This window comes from Pseudophryne corroboree, chromosome 1 (genome assembly GCF_028390025.1).
Source record: "Pseudophryne corroboree isolate aPseCor3 chromosome 1, aPseCor3.hap2, whole genome shotgun sequence".
NCBI lineage: Eukaryota > Metazoa > Chordata > Amphibia > Anura > Myobatrachidae > Pseudophryne > Pseudophryne corroboree.
Genome location: NC_086444.1, coordinates 130,466 through 150,990, shown reverse-complemented (window position 1 = coordinate 150,990; position 20,525 = coordinate 130,466).

Sequence of the window (20,525 nt, the reverse complement as noted above, 5' to 3'; positions counted from 1 at the left end):
GGTACCAAATACCATCTAGGTTCCATTTCTCTAGGCAGGCGATACCGAAAATGTACACAGACCTCAGAAAAAGAGTCACCAGTGTCCTAAATAATGCAGCTGTACCCAATGTCCACTTAACCACGGACATGTGGACAAGTGGAGCAGGGCAGGGTCAGGACTATATGACTGTGACAGCCCACTGGGTAGATGTATGGACTCCCGCCGCAAGAACAGCAGCGGCGGCACCAGTAGCAGCATCTCGCAAACGCCAACTCTTTCCTAGGCAGGCTACGCTTTGTATCACCGGTTTCCAGAATACGCACACAGCTGAAAACCTCTTACGGCAACTGAGGAAGATCATCGCGGAATGGCTTACCCCAATTGGACTCTCCTGTGGATTTGTGGCATCGGACAACGCCAGCAATATTGTGTGTGCATTAAATCTGGGCCAATTCCAGCACGTCCCATGTTTTGCACATACCTTGAATTTGGTGGTGCAGAATTTTTTAAAAAACGACAGGGGCGTGCAAGAGATGCTGTCGGTGGCCAGAAGAATTGCGGGACACTTTCGGCGTACAGGCACCACGTACAGAAAACTGGAGCACCACCAAAAACTACTGAACCTGCCCTGCCATCATCTGAAGCAAGAAGTGGTAACGAGGTGGAATTCAACCCTGTATATGCTTCAGAGGTTGGAGGAGCAGCAAAAGGCCATTCAAGCCTATACAATTGAGCACGATATAGGAGGTGGGATGCACCTGTCTCAAGCGCAGTGGAGAATGATTTCAACGTTGTGCAAGGTTCTGATGCCCTTTGAACTTGCCACACGTGAAGTCAGTTCAGACACTGCCAGCCTGAGTCAGGTCATTCCCCTCATCAGGCTTTTGCAGAAGAAGCTGGATACATTGAAGGAGGAGCTAACACGGAGCGATTCCGCTAGGCATGTGGGACTTGTGGATGGAGCCCTTAATTCGCTTAACAAGGATTCACGGGTGGTCAATCTGTTGAAATCAGAGCACTACATTTTGGCCACCGTGCTCGATCCTAGATTTAAAGCCTACCTTGGATCTCTCTTTCCGGCAGACACAAGTCTGCTGGGGTTCAAACACCTGCTGGTGAGTAAATTGTCAAGTCAAGCGGAACGCGACCTGTCAACAACATCTCCTCCTTCACATTCTCCCGCAACTGGGGGTGCGAGGAAAAGGCTCAGAATTCCGAGCCCACCCGCTGGCGGTGATGCAGGGCAGTCTGGAGCGACTGCTGATGCTGACATCTGGTCCGGACTGAAGGACCTGACAACGATTACGGACATGTCGTCTACTGTCACTGCATATGATTCTCTCACCATTGAAAGAATGGTGGAGGATTATATGAGTGACCGCATCCAAGTAGGCACGTCACACAGTCCGTACTTATACTGGCAGGAAAAAGAGGCAATTTGGAGGCCCTTGCACAAACTGGCTTTATTCTACCTAAGTTGCCCTCCCACAAGTGTGTACTCTGAAAGAGTGTTTAGTGCCGCCGCTCACCTTGTCAGCAATCGGCGTACGAGGTTACATCCAGAAAATGTGGAGAAGATGATGTTCATTAAAATGAATTATAATCAATTCCTCCGTGGAGACATTGACCAGCAGCAATTGCCTCCACAAAGTACACAGGGAGCTGAGATGGTGGATTCCAGTGGGGACGAATTGATAATCTGTGAGGAGGGGGATGTACACGGTGATATATCGGAGGATGATGATGAGGTGGACATCTTGCCTCTGTAGAGCCAGTTTGTGCAAGGAGAGATTAATTGCTTCTTTTTTGGTGGGGGTCCAAACCAACCCGTCATTTCAGTCACAGTCGTGTGGCAGACCCTGTCACTGAAATGATGGGTTAGTTAAAGTGTGCATGTCCTGTTTATACAACATAAGGGTGGGTGGGAGGGCCCAAGGACAATTCCATCTTGCACCTCTTTTTTCTTTTCTTTTTCTTTGCGTCATGTGCTGTTTGGGGAGGGTTTTTTGGAAGGGACATCCTGCGTGACACTGCAGTGCCACTCCTAGATGGGCCCGGTGTTTGTGTCGGCCACTAGGGTCGCTTATCTTACTCACACAGTCAGCTACCTCATTGCGCCTCTTTTTTTCTTTGCGTCATGTGCTGTTTGGGGAGGGTTTTATGGAAGGGACATCCTGCGTGACACTGCAGTGCCACTCCTAGATGGGCCCGGTGTTTGTGTCGGCCACTAGGGTCGCTTATCTTACTCACACAGTCAGCTACCTCATTGCGCCTCTTTTTTTCTTTGCGTCATGTGCTGTTTGGGGAGGGTTTTTTGGAAGGGACATCCTGCGTGACACTGCAGTGCCACTCCTAGATGGGCCCGGTGTTTGTGTCGGCCACTAGGGTCGCTTATCTTACTCACACAGCTACCTCATTGCGCCTCTTTTTTTCTTTGCGTCATGTGCTGTTTGGGGAGGGTTTTTTGGAAGGGACATCCTGCGTGACACTGCAGTGCCACTCCTAGATGGGCCCGGTGTTTGTGTCGGCCACTAGGGTCGCTAATCTTACTCACACAGCTACCTCATTGCGCCTCTTTTTTTCTTTGCGTCATGTGCTGTTTGGGGAGGGTTTTTTGGAAGGGCCATCCTGCGTGACACTGCAGTGCCACTCCTAGATGGGCCCGGTGTTTGTGTCGGCCACTAGGGTCGCTTATCTTACTCACACAGCGACCTCGGTGCAAATTTTAGGACTAAAAATAATATTGTGAGGTGTGAGGTATTCAGAATAGACTGAAAATGAGTGGAAATTATGGTTTTTGAGGTTAATAATACTTTGGGATCAAAATGACCGCCAAATTCTATGATTTAAGCTGTTTTTTAGGTTTTTTGGAAAAAAACACCCGAATCCAAAACACACCCGAATCCGACAAAAAAAATTCGGTGAGGTTTTGCCAAAACGCGGTCGAACCCAAAACACGGCCGCGGAACCGAACCCAAAACCAAAACACAAAACCCGAAAAATTTCCGGCGCTCATCTCTACTGTTAACCCCCAGCGCTGTTTACAGGGGGAGGGTGCACAGAGCTGTCCACTCTGAGACCAGGACCTCCGGCTACCAGTACGTGATTCAGGCGTCTAACCCCCAGTGTGTTACATCGGGGGAAAGAATATATGGAGAGCCTCAGCACTAACCAGGCTGCAGGGCTAGGGTCACAGTTGAAAAGGCACCAGGGCCGTCTTAACAGCCCCTGGGCAAATCAATGCATTGGGGCCCCTACCCATCCTCCAGCGGTAGTGGTGGGGGTGCTATCATTGGCAGTTTTATTGTCCCACGGGTGGTAGGGGGTGTTCTATCATCCACTCAGCATGTAGGATCTGGAGCAGTAATCTCTCCTAATTACTCCTTTACTGCACAGAGTGGTGGGGAGAGATGGGGCAGGAGGGACAACACTAAACTGTAGCAGGGGGCATTGGGCTGAATGAAGGTTCCCCAGTACATGACTTCCAGGGTGGTAGGGGTGTTTAATACATAGGAAATGGGTGTATAGTGGAGTGGGCTTAATCGTTATCATTTTCTGGAGGGAGAGCAGCTTGCCTGACTGCAGATATCTCCAGTTCCTGGATATAGATTTCTTAACTTTCAATGGGATATAACACTAGAGAGTCCCATCTTTCAGGAGGTACCGGGGACACCTTTCAGGAGCTACTGGGGACACCTTTCAGGAGGTACTGGGGACACCTTTCAGGAGATACTGGGGACACCTTTCAGGAGGTACTGGGGACGCCTCTCAGAAGATACTGGGGACACCTTTCAGGAGGTGCCGGGGACACCTGTCAGGAGGTGCTGGGGACACCTTTCAGGAGGTGCTGGGAACACCTTTCAGGAGATACTGGGGACACCTGTCAGGAGTTGCTGGGGACACCTTTCAGGTGGTACTGGGGACACCTTTCAGGAGGTACTGGGGACACCTTTCAGGAGGCAGTGAGGACACCTTTCAGGAGATACTGGGGACACCTTTCAGGAGGTACTGGGGACACCTTTCAGAAGGTATTGGGGACACCTTTCAGGAGGTACTGGGGACACCTTTCAGGAGGTATTGGGGACACCTTTCAGGAGGTACTGGGGTCACCTTTCAGGAGGTATTGGGGACACCTTTCAGGAGAAACTGGGGACACCTTTCAGGAGGTACTGGAGACATCTTTGAGGAGGTACTGGGGACACCTATCATGAGGTATTGAGGACACCTTTCAGGAGGTACTGGGGACACCTTTCAGGAAGTGCTGGGGACACCTTTCAGGAGATACTGGGCCCACCTTTCAGGAGGTACTGGGGATACCTTTCAGGAGGTACTGGGGACACCTTTCAGGAGGCAGTGAGGACACCTTTCAGGAGATACTGGGGACACCTTTCAGGAGGTACTTGGGACACCTTTCAGGAGGTATTGGGGACACCTTTCAGGAGATACTGGGGACACCTTTCAGGAGGTACTTGGGACACCTTTCAGGAGATACTTGGGACACCTTTCAGGAGGTATTTGGGACACCTTTCAGGAGGTACTGGGGACACCTTTCAGGAGATACTGGGGACACCTTTCAGGAGATACTGGGGACACCTTTCAGGAGGTACTTGGGACACCTTTCAGGAGGTATTGGGGACACCTTTCAGTAGATACTGGGGACAGCTTTCAGGAGGTACTTGGGACACCTTTCAGGAGATACTTGGGACACCTTTCAGGAGGTATTGGGGACACCTTTCAGGAGGTACTGGGGACACCTTTCAGGAGGCAGTGAGGACACCTTTCAGGAGATACTGGGGACACCTTTCAGGAGGTACTTGGGACAACTTTCAGGAGGTATTGGGGACACCTTTCAGGAGATACTGGGGACACCTTTCAGGAGATACTTGGGACACCTTTCAGGAGGTATTGGGGACACCTTTCAGGAGGTACTGGGGACACCTTTCAGGAGGTATTGGGGACACCTTTCAGGAGATACTGGGGACACCTTTCAGGAGGTACTTGGGACACCTTTCAGGAGGTATTGGGGACACCTTTCAGGAGGTACTTGGGACACCTTTCAGGAGGTATTGGGAACACCTTTCAGGAGATACTGGGGACACCTTTCAGGAGGTACTTGGGACACCTTTCAGGAGGTATTGGGGACACCTTTCAGGAGGTACTGGGGACACCTTTCAGGAGGTATTGGGGACACCTTTCAGGAGATACTGGAAACACCTTTCAGGAGGTACTTGGGACACCTTTCAGGAGGTATTGGGGACACTTTTCAGGAGATACTGGGGACACCTTTCAGGAGGTACTTGGGACACCTTTCAGGAGATACTTGGGACACCTTTCAGGAGGTATTGGGGACACATTTCAGGAGGTACTGGGGACACCTTTCAGGAGGCAGTGAGGACACCTTTCAGGAGATACTGGGGACACCTTTCAGGAGGCACTTGGGACAACTTTCAGGAGGTATTGGGGACACCTTTCAGGAGATACTGAAGACACCTTTCAGGAGGTACTTGGGATACCTTTCAGGAGATACTTGGGACACCTTTCAGGAGGTATTGGGGACACCTTTCAGGAGGTACTGGGGACACCTTTCAGGAGGTATTGGGGACACCTTTCAGGAGATACTGGGGACACCTTTCAGGAGGTACTTGGGACACCTTTCAGGAGGTATTGGGGACACCTTTCAGGAGATACTGGGGACACCTTTCAGTAGGTACTTGGGACACCTTTCAGGAGATACTTGGGACACCTTTCAGGAGGTATTGGGGACACCTTTCAGGAGGTACTGGGAATTTGGGGATGAGAGTTCAGGAGCCAGAGCAATCCACCAATGAAAATATAAAAGTGCATCCCAGGCATGTGGAGCAGGGACCAGCTGCTGGCAGGCTGATATCTCTGGTTCTGGGCATAGTAGAGACAAGCAGCCAGTGTCCACCGGAAGGGGAGAGTCCCAGCTTTTGAGCCCATATGAAAAGACGGCCCTATAAGGCACTGGAATAAACTGTTTAATAGAAACTGGTATGTGCAGCACTGAACTGGGAATGCAGGTCTCACAGCTGCAGTGCTGTGTGTAGTATAGAGCCTGTTGCAGGGTACAGGTTCAGTATTTAAACATATGTGAAGTGTATTTAAATGTATTTAATGGTAAAAATGCACTTATTGGTTTTCTGGTGGTCTAGGTGGAACCAAGAGCTCTCTGTGGCCTGCTTTCTCCCCTGACCACCTCCTGTGGCCAGAGGACTCAGATTGGGGACCTTGGTTGCCCATCCTGGAGCTCAGATTCAGGCTGGAGATGGTGAGCTGGGTTCCTGGCCTGGCACCTGGGCTGTGAATAACACAGTATATGTGACAGGGCAGAAAGGAGAGACCACTCCCCACTGTCTATAGAGGACAGTGGTAAAGGTGATCATGCCTTGGGTGTGCAATCCCTGACAATGAGTAGGTACTGGGCATAATATGGTGGCAAGGGCGTTACTGTGGGTCATAACATGTGGTCTGGGGCATAATATGGTGTTAGGGGCATTACTGTGGGGACTTAATATGGCACAAGGGACATAATTTGGTGTTGCGCCATATGTGCATAGGATTTTTTTTTTTAAATACATATATTTTTTATTTTTTTATTTGGGGGGGGGGGGGGTTAGCCTATTTTGTCAGTCCCAGGCCCCACAATTTCTGATGGCAGCCCTGCTGTGAGTTGTGACCACGTGGGGGGGATTCGGAGGTGGCTGTTTACTAGGCATGTTAGTGCTGCGTGTGAGAAGGTCTACACAGTGTCGGACTGGGGCATGAAGGGCCCACTGTGTGAATGCAGTTATAGGGGCCCATACTTAGGGGTGTGGCCAGTCTCCACAGAGGTTTAAATTACACAATAGTCTAGTGCAGTGTAATGCAACATATCTACCATGTATAATATAAGTGCACAGACTGGAACCTGATCCCTAGAGGAAGGAGTGGGCACTCAGGCAGTGGGGCCTACCGGTGGTTTCCCTGGTACCCCTGTGGGCCAGTCCGACCCTGGGTCTACGTGCCCCCGCTCCGCACTGTGTAGAGAATAAGGACACTGGCAGTGCTCGGAGACTCACTTAGGTTTTAGGTCTACAGTAGATGTATGTGCTTATGTTCCTCCATGCAGCTGAACCCTCACTGCCACCTCCTGTATGATCTGCCAGCTTCGCCAGGGTCATGTGACAACAGTGCCCAATGACTAACTAGTGATAACATAACAACCCACCACCTGACCCCCCCCTACCCATTATTACACACCAACCCACCACCTGACACCCCCTACCCATTATTACACACCAACCCACCACCTGACCCCCCCTACCCATTATTACATACCAACCCACCCCCTGACCCCCCCCCTACCCATTATTACACACCAACCCACCACCTGACCCCCCCTACCCATTATTACACACCAACCCACCACCTGACCCCCCTACCCATTATTACACACCAGCCCACCCCCTGACACCCCCTGCCCATTATTACACACCAGCCCACCCCCTGACACCCCCTACCCATTATTACACACCAGCCAACCCCCTGACACCCCCTACCCATTATTACAAACCAGTCCACCCCTAGACACCCCTACCCATTATTACACACCAGCCCACCCCCTGACATCCCCTACCCATTATTACACACCAGCCCACCCCTAGACAGCCCCTACCCATTATTACACACCAGCCCACCCCTAGACACCCCCTACCCATTATTACACACCAGCCCACCCCTTGACACCCCCTACCCATTATTACACACCAGCCCACCCCTAGACAGTCCCTACCCATTATTACACACCAGCCCACCCCTAGACACCCCCTACCCATTATTACACACCAGCCCACCCCCTGACATCCCCTACCCATTATTACACACCAGCCCACCCCTAGACAGCCCCTACCCATTATTACACACCAGCCCACCCCTAGACACCCCCTACCCATTATTACACACCAGTCCACCCCTAGACACCCCTACCCATTATTACACACCAGCCCACCCCCTGACATCCCCTACCCATTATTACACACCAGCCCACCCCTAGACACCCCCTACCCATTATTACACACCAGCCCTCCCCTAGACACCCCCTACCCATTATTACACACCAGCCCACCTCTTGACACCCCCTACCCATTATTACACACCAGCCCACCCCTTGACACCCCCTACCCATTATTACACACCAGCCCACACCCAGACACCCCCTACCCATTATTACACACCAGCCCACCCCCAGACACCCCCTACCCATTATTACACACCAGCCCACCCCCAGACACCCCCTACCCATTATTACACACCAGTCCACCCCTTGGCACCCCCTACCCATTATTACACACCAGCCCACCCCTGACACCCCTTATCCATTATTACACACCAGCCCACCCCCTACCCATTATTACACACCAGCCCACCCCTGGCACCCCCTACCCATTATTACACACCAGTCCACCCCCTGGCACCCCTACCCATTATTACACACCAGTCCACCCCCTGGCACCCCCTACCCATTATTACACACCAGCCCACCCCTGACACCCCTTATCCATTATTACACACCAACCCACCCCCAGACACCCCCTACCCATTATTACACACCAACCCACCTCCTGACACCCTCTACCCATTATTACAAACCAGTTCACCCCCTAGCACCCCCTACCCATTATTACACACCAGTCCACCTCCTTGCACCCCCTACCCATTATTACACACCAACCCACCTCCTGACACCCCCTACCCATTATTACACACCAGCCCACCCTCTAACACCCCCTACCCATTATTACACACACGCCCACCCCCTGACACCCTCTACTTATTATTACACACCAGCCCACCCCCTTACACCCTCTACTTATTATTACACACCAGCCCACCTCCTGGCACCCCCTACCCATTATTACACACCAGCCCACCCCCTGACACCCTCTACTTATTATTACACACCAGCTCACCCCCTGGCAACCCCCTGCAAATTCCCTGTTGCCTCCTGTTGCTGCCCTTTTTCTGCTACATCTGGCTGCTGGTCCTGTTTTGCTTCTTGCTATTTCTTCTTTAGCTGCCTTCTCTTTTTGGTCCTTTTTTCTCAAATCATGTTTTGTCCAGTTTCCTGGTGCCTCTTGTTGATAGCCATTTTTGTAATACCTTTGGACTCTGGTCTTTTTCCTGATGCCCCATGTAGCTGTCCTCTTTCCTGCTGCCCCATGTAGCTGTCCTCTTTCCTGCTGCCCCTGTCCTCTTTCCTGCTGCCCCATGTAGCTGTTCTCTTTCCTGCTGCCCCATGTAGCTGTCCTCTTTCCTGCTGCCCCATGTAGCTGTCCTCTTTCCTGCTTACCCTGTCCTCTTTCCTGCTGCCCCATGTAGCTGTCCTCTTTCCTGCTGCCCCATGTAGCTGTTCTCTTTCCTGCTGCCGCATGTAGCTGTCCTCTTTCCTGCTGCCCCATGTAGCTGTCCTCTTTCCTGCTGCCCATGTAGCTGTCCTCTATCCTGCTGCCCCATCTAGCTGTCCTCTTTCCTGCTGCCCCTGTCCTCTTTCCTGCTGCCCCATGTAGCTGTCCTCTTTCCTGCTGCCCCATGTAGCTGTCCTCTTTCCTGCTGCCCCATCTAGCTGTCCTCTTTCCTGCTTCCCCATGTAGCTGTCCTCTTTCCTGCTGCCCCATGTAGCTGTCCTCTTTCCTGCTGCCCCATCTAGCTGTCCTCTTTCCTGCTGCCCCTGTCCTCTTTCCTGCTGCCCCATGTAGCTGTCCTCTTTCCTGCTGCCCCTTGTAGCTGTCCTCTTTCCTGCTGCCCCATCTAGCTGTCCTCTTTCCTGCTTCCCCATGTAGCTGTCCTCTTTCCTGCTGCCCCATGTAGCTGTCCTCTTTCCTGCTGCCCCATGTAGCTGTTCTCTTTCCTGCTGCCCCATGTATCTGTTCTCTTTCCTGCTTCCCCTGTCCTCTTTCCTGCTGCCCCATGTACTGTAGCTGTCCTCTTTCCTGCTTCCCCTGTCCTATTTCCTGCTTCCCCACGTAGCTGTTCTCTTTCCTGCTGCCCCATGTAGCTGTCCTCTTTCCTGCTGCCCCATGTAGCTGTCCTCTTTCCTGCTGCCCCATGTAGCTGTTCTCTTTCCTGCTGCCCCATGTAGCTGTTCTCTTTCCTGCTGCCTCATGTAGCTGTTCTCTTTCCTGCTGCCCCATGTAGCTGTTCTCTTTCCTGCTGCCCCATGTAGCTGTCCTCTTTCCTGCTGCCCCTGTCCTCTTTCCTGCTTCCCCATGTAGCTGTCCTCTTTCCTGCTGCCCCATCTAGCTGTTCTCTTTCCTGCTGCCCCATCTAGCTGTCCTCTTTCCTGCTGCCCCATGTAACTGTCCTCTTTCCTGCTGCCCCATGTAGCTGTTCTCTTTCCTGCTTCCCCTGTCCTCTTTCCTGCTGCCCCATGTAGCTGTTCTCTTTCCTGCTGCCCCATGTAGCTGTCCTCTTTCCTGCTGCCCCATGTACTGTAGCTGTCCTCTTTCCTGCTGCCCCATGTAGCTGTCCTCTTTCCTGCTGCCCCATGTAACTGTCCTATTTCCTGCTGTTCCATGTAGCTGTTCTCTTTCCTGCTTCCCCTGTCCTCTTTCCTGCTGCCCCACGTAGCTGTTCTCTTTCCTGCTGCCCCATGTAGCTGTCCTTTTTCCTGCTGCCCCATGTACTGTAGCTGTCCTCTTTCCTGCTTTCCCATGTAGCTGTTCTCTTTCCTGCTGCCCCATGTAGCTTTCCTCTTTCCTGCTGCCCCATGTAGCTGTTTTCTTTCCTGCTGCCCCATGTAGCTGTTCTCTTTCCTGCTTCCCCTGTCCTCTTTCCTGCTGCCCCATGTAGCTGTTCTCTTTCCTGTTGCCCCTGTCCTCTTTCCTGCTGCCCCATCTAGCTGTCCTCTTTCCTGCTTCCCCATGTACTGTAGCTGTCCTCTTTCCTGCTGCCCCATGTAGCTGTTCTCTTTACTGCTGCCCCATGTAGCTGTCCTCTTTCCTGCTGCCCCTGTCCTCTTTCCTGCTGCCCCATCTAGCTGTCCTCTTTCCTGCTGCCCCATATACTGTAGCTGTCCTCTTTCCTGCTTCCCCTGTCCTCTTTCCTGCTGCCCCTGTCCTCTTTCCTGCTGCCCCATGTAGCTGTCCTCTTTCCTGCTTCCCCTATTCTCTTTCCTGCTGCCCCATGTAGCTGTCCTCTTTCCTGCTGCCCCATGTAGCTGTCCTCTTTCCTGCTTCCCATGTCCTCTTTCCTGCTTCACCTGTCCTCTTTCCTGCTGCCCCATGTAGCTGTTCTCTTTCCTGCTGCCCCATCTAGCTGTCCTCTTTCCTGCTGCCCCATGTAGCTGTTCTCTTTCTTGCTGCCCCATGTAGCTGTTCTCTTTCCTGCTACCCCATGTAGCTGTCCTCTTTCCTGCTGCCCCATGTAGCTGTCCTCTTTCCTGCTGCCCCGTGTAGCTGTCCTCTTTCCTGCTGCCCCATGTAGCTGTCCTCTTTCCTGCTGCCCCATCTAGCTGTCCTCTTTCCTGCTTCCCCTGTCCTCTTTCCTGATGCCCCATCTAGCTGTCCTCTTTCCTGCTTCCCCTGTCCTCTTTCCTGCTGCCCCATGTTGCTGTCCTCTTTCCTGCTGCCCCATGTAGCTGTCCTCTTTCCTGCTGCCCCATGTAGCTGTCCTCTTTCCTGCTGCCCCATCTAGCTGTCCTCTTTCCTGCTGCCCCATCTAGCTGTCCCCTTTCCTGCTGCCCCATCTAGCTGTCCCCTTTCCTGCTGCCCCATGTAGCTGTCCCCTTTCCTGCTGCCCCATGTAGCTGTCCTCTTTCCTGCTGCCCCATGTACTGTAGCTGTCCTTTTTCCTGCTGCCCCATGTAGCTGTCCTTTTTCCTGCTGCCCCATGTAGCTGTCCTCTTTCCTGCTGCGCCATGTAGCTGTCCTTTTTCCTGCTGCCCCATGTAGCTGTCCTCTGTCCTGCTTCCCCTGTCCTATTTCCTGCTGCCCCATGTAGCTGTCCTCTTTCCTGCTTCCCCTGTCCTTTTTCCTGCTGCCCCATGTAGCTGTCCTCTTTCCTGCTGCCCCATGTAGCTGTTCTCTTTCCTGCTGCCCCATCTAGCTGTCCTCTTTCCTGCTGCGCCATGTAGCTGTCCTCTTTCCTGCTTCCCCTGTCCTCTATCCTGCTGCCCCATGTAGCTGTTCTCTTTCCTGATTCCCCTGTCCTTTTTCCTGCTGCCCCATGTAGCTGTCCTCTTTCCTGCTTCCCCTGTCCTTTTTCCTGCTGCTCCATGTAGCTGTCCTCTTTCCTGCTGCCCCATGTACTGTAGCTGTCCTTTTTCCTGCTGCCCCGTCCTCTTTCCTGCTGCCCATGTAGCTGTCCTCTATCCTGCTGCCCCATCTAGCTGTCCTCTTTCCTGCTGCCCCTGTCCTCTTTCCTGCTGCCCCATGTAGCTGTCCTCTTTCCTGCTGCCCCTGTCCTCTTTCCTGCTGCCCCTTGTAGCTGTCCTCTTTCCTGCTGCCCCATCTAGCTGTCCTCTTTCCTGCTTCCCCATGTAGCTGTCCTCTTTCCTGATGCCCCATGTAGCTGTCCTCTTTCCTGCTGCCCCATGTAGCTGTTCTCTTTCCTGCTGCCCTATGTATCTGTTCTCTTTCCTGCTTCCCCTGTCCTCTTTCCTGCTGCCCCATGTACTGTAGCTGTCCTCTTTCCTGCTTCCCCTGTCCTATTTCCTGCTTCCCCACGTAGCTGTTCTCTTTCCTGCTGCCCCATGTAGCTGTCCTCTTTCCTGCTGCCCCATGTAGCTGTCCTCTTTCCTGCTGCCCCATGTAGCTGTTCTCTTTCCTGCTGCCCCATGTAGCTGTTCTCTTTCCTGCTGCCTCATGTAGCTGTTCTCTTTCCTGCTGCCCCATGTAGCTGTTCTCTTTCCTGCTGCCCCATGTAGCTGTCCTCTTTCCTGCTGCCCCTGTCCTCTTTCCTGCTTCCCCATGTAGCTGTCCTCTTTCCTGCTGCCCCATGTAGCTGTTCTCTTTCCTGCTGCCCCATCTAGCTGTCCTCTTTCCTGCTGCCCCATGTAACTGTCCTCTTTCCTGCTGCCCCATGTAGCTGTTCTCTTTCCTGCTTCCCCTGTCCTCTTTCCTGCTGCCCCATGTAGCTGTTCTCTTTCCTGCTGCCCCATGTAGCTGTCCTCTTTCCTGCTGCCCCATGTACTGTAGCTGTCCTCTTTCCTGCTGCCCCATGTAGCTGTCCTCTTTCCTGCTGCCCCATGTAACTGTCCTATTTCCTGCTGTTCCATGTAGCTGTTCTCTTTCCTGCTTCCCCTGTCCTCTTTCCTGCTGCCCCACGTAGCTGTTCTCTTTCCTGCTGCCCCATGTAGCTGTCCTCTTTCCTGCTGCCCCATGTACTGTAGCTGTCCTCTTTCCTGCTTTCCCATGTAGCTGTTCTCTTTCCTGCTGCCCCATGTAGCTGTCCTCTTTCCTGCTGCCCCATGTAGCTGTTTTCTTTCCTGCTGCCCCATGTAGCTGTTCTCTTTCCTGCTTCCCCTGTCCTCTTTCCTGCTGCCCCATGTAGCTGTTCTCTTTCCTGCTGCCCCTGTCCTCTTTCCTGCTGCCCCATCTAGCTGTCCTCTTTCCTGCTTCCCCATGTACTGTAGCTGTCCTCTTTCCTGCTGCCCCATGTAGCTGTTCTCTTTACTGCTGCCCCATGTAGCTGTCCTCTTTCCTGCTGCCCCTGTCCTCTTTCCTGCTGCCCCATCTAGCTGTCCTCTTTCCTGCTGCCCCATGTACTGTAGCTGTCCTCTTTCCTGCTTCCCCTGTCCTCTTTCCTGCTGCCCCTGTTCTCTTTCCTGCTGCCCCATGTAGCTGTCCTCTTTCCTGCTTCCCCTGTTCTCTTTCCTGCTGCCCCATGTAGCTGTCCTCTTTCCTGCTGCCCCATGTAGCTGTCCTCTTTCCTGCTTCCCATGTCCTCTTTCCTGCTTCCCCTGTCCTCTTTCCTGCTGCCCCATGTAGCTGTTCTCTTTCCCGCTGCCCCATGTAGCTGTCCTCTTTCCTGCTGCCCCATCTAGCTGTCCTCTTTCCTGCTGCCCCATGTAGCTGTTCTCTTTCCTGCTGCCCCATGTAGCTGTTCTCTTTCCTGCTACCCCATGTAGCTGTCCTCTTTCCTGCTGCCCCATGTAGCTGTCCTCTTTCCTGCTGCCCCATGTAGCTGTCCTCTTTCCTGCTGCCCCATGTAGCTGTCCTCTTTCCTGCTGCCCCATCTAGCTGTCCTCTTTCCTGCTTCCCCTGTCCTCTTTCCTGATGCCCCATCTAGCTGTCCTCTTTCCTGCTTCCCCTGTCCTCTTTCCTGCTGCCCCATGTTGCTGTCCTCTTTCCTGCTGCCCCATGTAGCTGTCCTCTTTCCTGCTGCCCCATGTAGCTGTCCTCTTTCCTGCTGCCCCATCTAGCTGTCCTCTTTCCTGCTGCCCCATCTAGCTGTCCCCTTTCCTGCTGCCCCATCTAGCTGTCCCCTTTCCTGCTGCCCCATGTAGCTGTCCCCTTTCCTGATGCCCCATGTAGCTGTCCTCTTTCCTGCTGCCCCATGTACTGTAGCTGTCCTTTTTCCTGCTGCCCCATGTAGCTGTCCTTTTTCCTGCTGCCCCATGTAGCTGTCCTCTTTCCTGCTGCGCCATGTAGCTGTCCTTTCTCCTGCTGCCCCATGTAGCTATCCTCTGTCCTGCTTCCCCTGTCCTATTTCCTGCTGCCCCATGTAGCTGTCCTCTTTCCTGCTTCCCCTGTCCTTTTTCCTGCTGCCCCATGTAGCTGTCCTCTTTCCTGCTGCCCCATGTAGCTGTTCTCTTTCCTGCTGCCCCATCTAGCTGTCCTCTTTCCTGCTGCGCCATGTAGCTGTCCTCTTTCCTGCTTCCCCTGTCCTCTATCCTGCTGCCCCATGTAGCTGTTCTCTTTCCTGATTCCCCTGTCCTTTTTCCTGCTGCCCCATGTAGCTGTTCTCTTTCCTGATTCCCCTGTCCTTTTTCCTGCTGCCCCATGTAGCTGTCCTTTTTCCTGCTGCCCTATGTAGCTGTCCTCTTTCCTGCTGCTCCATGTAGCTGTCCTCTTTCCTGCTGCCCCGTCCTCTTTCCTGCTGTCCCACGTAGCTGTCCTCTTTCCTGCTGCCCCATGTAGCTGTCCTCTTTCCTGCTGCCCCATGTAACTGTCCTATTTCCTGCTGTTCCATGTAGCTGTTCTCTTTCCTGCTTCCCCTGTCCTCTTTCCTGCTGCCCCACGTAGCTGTTCTCTTTCCTGCTGCCCCATGTAGCTGTCCTCTTTCCTGCTGCCCCATGTACTGTAGCTGTCCTCTTTCCTGCTTTCCCATGTAGCTGTTCTCTTTCCTGCTGCCCCATGTAGCTGTCCTCTTTCCTGCTGCCCCATGTAGCTGTTTTCTTTCCTGCTGCCCCATGTAGCTGTTCTCTTTCCTGCTTCCCCTGTCCTCTTTCCTGCTGCCCCATGTAGCTGTTCTCTTTCCTGCTGCCCCTGTCCTCTTTCCTGCTGCCCCATCTAGCTGTCCTCTTTCCTACTTCCCCATGTACTGTAGCTGTCCTCTTTCCTGCTGCCCCATGTAGCTGTTCTCTTTACTGCTGCCCCATGTAGCTGTCCTCTTTCCTGCTGCCCCTGTCCTCTTTCCTGCTGCCCCATCTAGCTGTCCTCTTTCCTGCTGCCCCATGTACTGTAGCTGTCCTCTTTCCTGCTTCCCCTTTCCTCTTTCCTGCTGCCCCTGTCCTCTTTCCTGCTGCCCCATGTAGCTGTCCTCTTTCCTGCTTCCCCTGTTCTCTTTCCTGCTGCCCCATGTAGCTGTCCTCTTTCCTGCTGCCCCATGTAGCTGTCCTTTTTCCTGCTTCCCATGTCCTCTTTCCTGCTTCCCCTGTCCTCTTTCCTGCTGCCCCATGTAGCTGTTCTCTTTCCCGCTGCCCCATGTAGCTGTCCTCTTTCCTGCTGCACCATCTAGCTGTTCTCTTTCCTGCTGCCCCATGTAGCTGTTCTCTTTCCTGCTGCCCCATGTAGCTGTTCTCTTTCCTGCTACCCCATGTAGCTGTCCTCTTTCCTGCTGCCCCATGTAGCCGTCCTCTTTCCTGCTGCCCCATGTAGCTGTCCTCTTTCCTGCTGCCCCATGTAGCTGTCCTCTTTCCTGCTGCCCCATCTAGCTGTCCTCTTTCCTGCTTCCCCTGTCCTCTTTCCTGATGCCCCATCTAGCTGTCCTCTTTCCTGCTTCCCCTGTCCTCTTTCCTGCTGCCCCATGTTGCTGTCCTCTTTCCTGCTGCCCCATGTAGCTGTCCTCTTTCCTGCTGCCCCATGTAGCTGTCCTCTTTCCTGCTGCCCCATCTAGCTGTCCTCTTTCCTGCTGCCCCATCTAGCTGTCCCCTTTCCTGCTGCCCCATGTAGCTGTCCCCTTTCCTGATGCCCCATGTAGCTGTCCTCTTTCCTGCTGCCCCATGTACTGTAGCTGTCCTTTTTCCTGCTGCCCCATGTAGCTGTCCTTTTTCCTGCTGCCCCATGTAGCTGTCCTCTTTCCTGCTGCGCCATGTAGCTGTCCTTTTTCCTGCTGCCCCATGTAGCTATCCTCTGTCCTGCTTCCCCTGTCCTATTTCCTGCTGCCCCATGTAGCTGTCCTCTTTCCTGCTTCCCCTGTCCTTTTTCCTGCTGCCCCATGTAGCTGTCCTCTTTCCTGCTGCCCCATGTAGCTGTTCTCTTTCCTGCTGCCCCATCTAGCTGTCCTCTTTCCTGCTGCGCCATGTAGCTGTCCTCTTTCCTGCTTCCCCTGTCCTCTATCCTGCTGCCCCATGTAGCTGTTCTCTTTCCTGATTCCCCTGTCCTTTTTCCTGCTGCCCCATGTAGCTGTCCTCTTTCCTGATTCCCCTGTCCTTTTTCCTGCTGCCCCATGTAGCTGTCCTTTTTCCTGCTGCCCTATGTAGCTGTCCTCTTTCCTGCTGCTCCATGTAGCTGTCCTCTTTCCTGCTGCCCCGTCCTCTTTCCTGCTGTCCCACGTAGCTGTCCTCTTTCCTGCTGCCCCTGTCCTCTATCCTGCTGCCCCATGTAGTTGTCCTTTTTCCTGCTGCCCCATGTAGCTGTCCTCTTTCCTGCCACCCCGTCCTCTTTCCTGCTGCCCCATGTAGCTGTCCTCTTTCCTGCCACCCCGTCCTCTTTCCTGCTGTCCCATGTAGCTGTCCTCTTTCCTGCTGCCCCTGTACTCTATTCTGCTGCCCCATGTAGCTGTCCTCTTTCCTTCTGATTATGGATGTCAGCTCATTTCCTGCTGCATCTTTTTGCTTGCCCTTCATGTGCTGCCTCCTGATTCTGGCTCTGTTGTTGGCCCTATCCTTGTGACTGCTGCTGCAGACCTTTTTCCTGCTGCCGCAGATTGTTGCTCTTTTGTTACGCTGTCTCCAGTTGCTAGTCCTTTTGCTACTACCTCCTGGTAATTGTCTGTTTCTGCTGCCTACTCTTGCTGTCCTTCCTCTGCTGCCTCTGTTGCTGGTCATTTCTCTGCTGCACCCTGTTGCTGGTCCTTTAGCTGCTGCCTCCTGGTACTTGTCCTTTCTCTGCAGCCTCCAGCCGCTGGTCCTTTTGCTGCTGCCTCTTGTTACTTGCCCTTCATCTGCTGCCTCCTGTTGCTGGTCCTTTTGCTGCTGCCTCCTGGTACATGCCCTTATACTGCTGCCTCCTTTTACTTGTCCTTTTGTTGTTGCCACCTGTTATTTGCCCTTCATATGCTGCCTCATTTTGCTTGTGCTTTTGCTGCTGCCTCCTGATTCTTGCCCTTCATCTGCTGCTCCTATTGCTGGTCATTTTGTTGCTGCCTCCTGTTACTTGCCCATTATCTGCTGCGTCTTGTTACTTGCCCTTCATCTGCTACCTCCTTTTGCTGGTCCTTTTGCTGCTGTCTCTTGATCCTGGTCCTTTCTCTGCTGCCTCCTGTTCCTGGTCTTTTTGCTGCTGCCTCCAGTTACTTGCCCTTTATCTGCAGCCTCCTGTTGCTGGTCTTTACTCTGCTGCCTTATGTTGCTGGTCCTTTTGCTGCACCCTCCTGGTACTTGCCCTTCATCTGCTGCCTTCTGTTGGTAGTCCTTTTGCTGACCCATGCCCTTTAGCTGCTGCCTGCTGCTGCTGGTCATTTTTCTGCTGCCTCCTGTTGCTTGTCCTTTTGCTGCTCCCTCCTGGTACTTGCCCTTTTTTTGCAGCCTCCTGTTGCTGGTAATTTCTCTGCTGCCTCCTAATGCTGTTCACTTTGCTGCAGCCTCCTTTTGCTTCTGCCTCCTGTTACTTTCCCGTCATCTGCTGCATCTTTTTGCTGCTGCCTCCTGGTACTTGCCTTTTATCTGCTGCCTCACTTTCTCTCTTGCCTCCTATTGCTGGTCTTTTTGCAGCTGCCTCCTGATTCTTGCCGTTCATTTGCTGCCTTCTGTTGCTGGTAATTTTTCTGCTGCCTCCTGTTACTTGCCCTTTACCTGCTGCCTCCTGTTCTCCTGTTGCTGCTACTTTCTCTCTTGCCTCCTGTTGCTGCTGGTCTTTATGCAGCTGCCTCCTGCTTCTTGCCCTTCATCTGCTGCCTCCTGTTTCTGGTCTTTTTGCTGTTGCCTCCAGATATTTGCCCTTTGTCTGTTGCCTTCTGTTGCTGGTCTTTACTGTGGTGCCTACTGTTGCTGGTCCTTTTGCTTCAGCTTCCTGTTGCTTGCCCTTTATCTGCTGCCTCCTGTTTCCAGTCCTTTTGTTGCTGCCTCCTTTTAATTGCCCTTTCCATCCTGCCTGCATTTGCTTGCCCCTTTTCTGCGCCCTCCAGCTACTGGATTTTATCCAGCAGCCTATAGCAGCTTCTCAGTTCTTTCCACATCTTTGTCCCGTTTGCTCTTCAGCTTGCACCTATGAGAAAGCTGGGACTTTGCCTTCCGTGTCTATATAAGGCAGCCGCTCTGAGTCACACACACACAGGTGCTTATATATATACAACCATCCACTGCCAGAGTCTCACACTGCATCTGTCCCTCTCCTGGACAGAGGGGAAAGGGACAGCGGAGACTGGAGAGACAACTTCATGAAAGTTCACACAAGAAGTTAAGGAAAGATTAGAAACTCTCCTGAAGCATTAAAAAGGGATCAGAGAAAATAACCGGGTAAAAGGGATTACATGTAATTATAAGTACACTATTCTGCTTTCTGGGGAAGGAAATTTCCAAAATTAAGATAAGAGAGCAGCTTGGCTATGAGACCCTCTAATATGTACCTACTGCTGCTGCTACTGGCCTTTATCCTGGGACCTCCTGCAAGATGTCAGGTGACAGAAGACAATGAACCCCATACGACAGAAAACAATGTTCAGCCGACAGAAAACGATGTTCAGCCAACAGATAATGAAGGCCACCCATCAGATCATGAAGGCCACCCATCAGATCATAAAGACCACCCATCAGATCATGAAGACCACCCATCAGATCATGAAGGCAACCCATCAGATCATGAAGACCACCCATCAGATCATGAAGGCCACTCATCAGATCATGAGGACCACCCATCAGATCATGAAGACCACCCATCAGATCATGAAGACCACCCTCCAGGTGAGTGACTCCTGCACGGAACGATCACTATGTACTATGAATGTTCTCTGAGGGAAGTTTACCACAATTATGAATCATTAAAGTAATTCCGATATAAAATCTTCAGAGATGGTCCAATCATTCGGGTCACTTGTAGGGAAGAGATGGGGAATATATTGCAGCAACACAGACTGACTCTCTCCTGCCAGATACACCCCATGGGCAGCTCACACAGACTGACTCTCTCCTGCCAGATACACCCCATGGGCAGCTCACACAGACTGACTCTCTCCTGCCAGATACACCCCATGGGCAGCTCACACAGACTGACTCTCTCCTGCCAGATATACCCCATGGGCAGCTCACACAGACTGGCTCTCTCCTGCCAGATACACCCCATGGGTAGCTCACACAGACTGACTCTCTCCTGCCTGATACACCCCATGGGCAGCTCACACAGACTGACTCTCTCCTGCCAGATATACCTCATGGGCAGCTCACACAGACTGACTCTCTCCTGCCAGATACACCCCATGGGCAGCTCACACAGACTGACTCTCTCCTGCCAGATACACCCCATGGGCAGCTCACACAGACTGACTCTCCTCTGCCTGATACACCCCATGGGCAGCTCACACAGACTGACTCTCTCCTGCCAGATACACCCCATGGGCAGCTCACACAGACTGACTCTCTCCTGCCTGATACACCCCATGGGCAGCTCACACAGACTGACTCTCTCCTGCCTGATACACCCCATGGGCAGCTCACACAGACTGACTCTCTCCTGCCAGATACACCCCATGGGCAGCTCACACAGACTGACTCTCTCCTGCCTGATACACCCCTTGGGCAGCTCACACAGACTGACTCTCTCCTGCCTGATACACCCCATGGGCAGCTCACACAGACTGACTCTCTCCTGCCAGATACACCCCATGGGCAGCTCACACAGACTGACTCTCTCCTGCCTGATACACCCCATGGGCAGCTCACACAGACT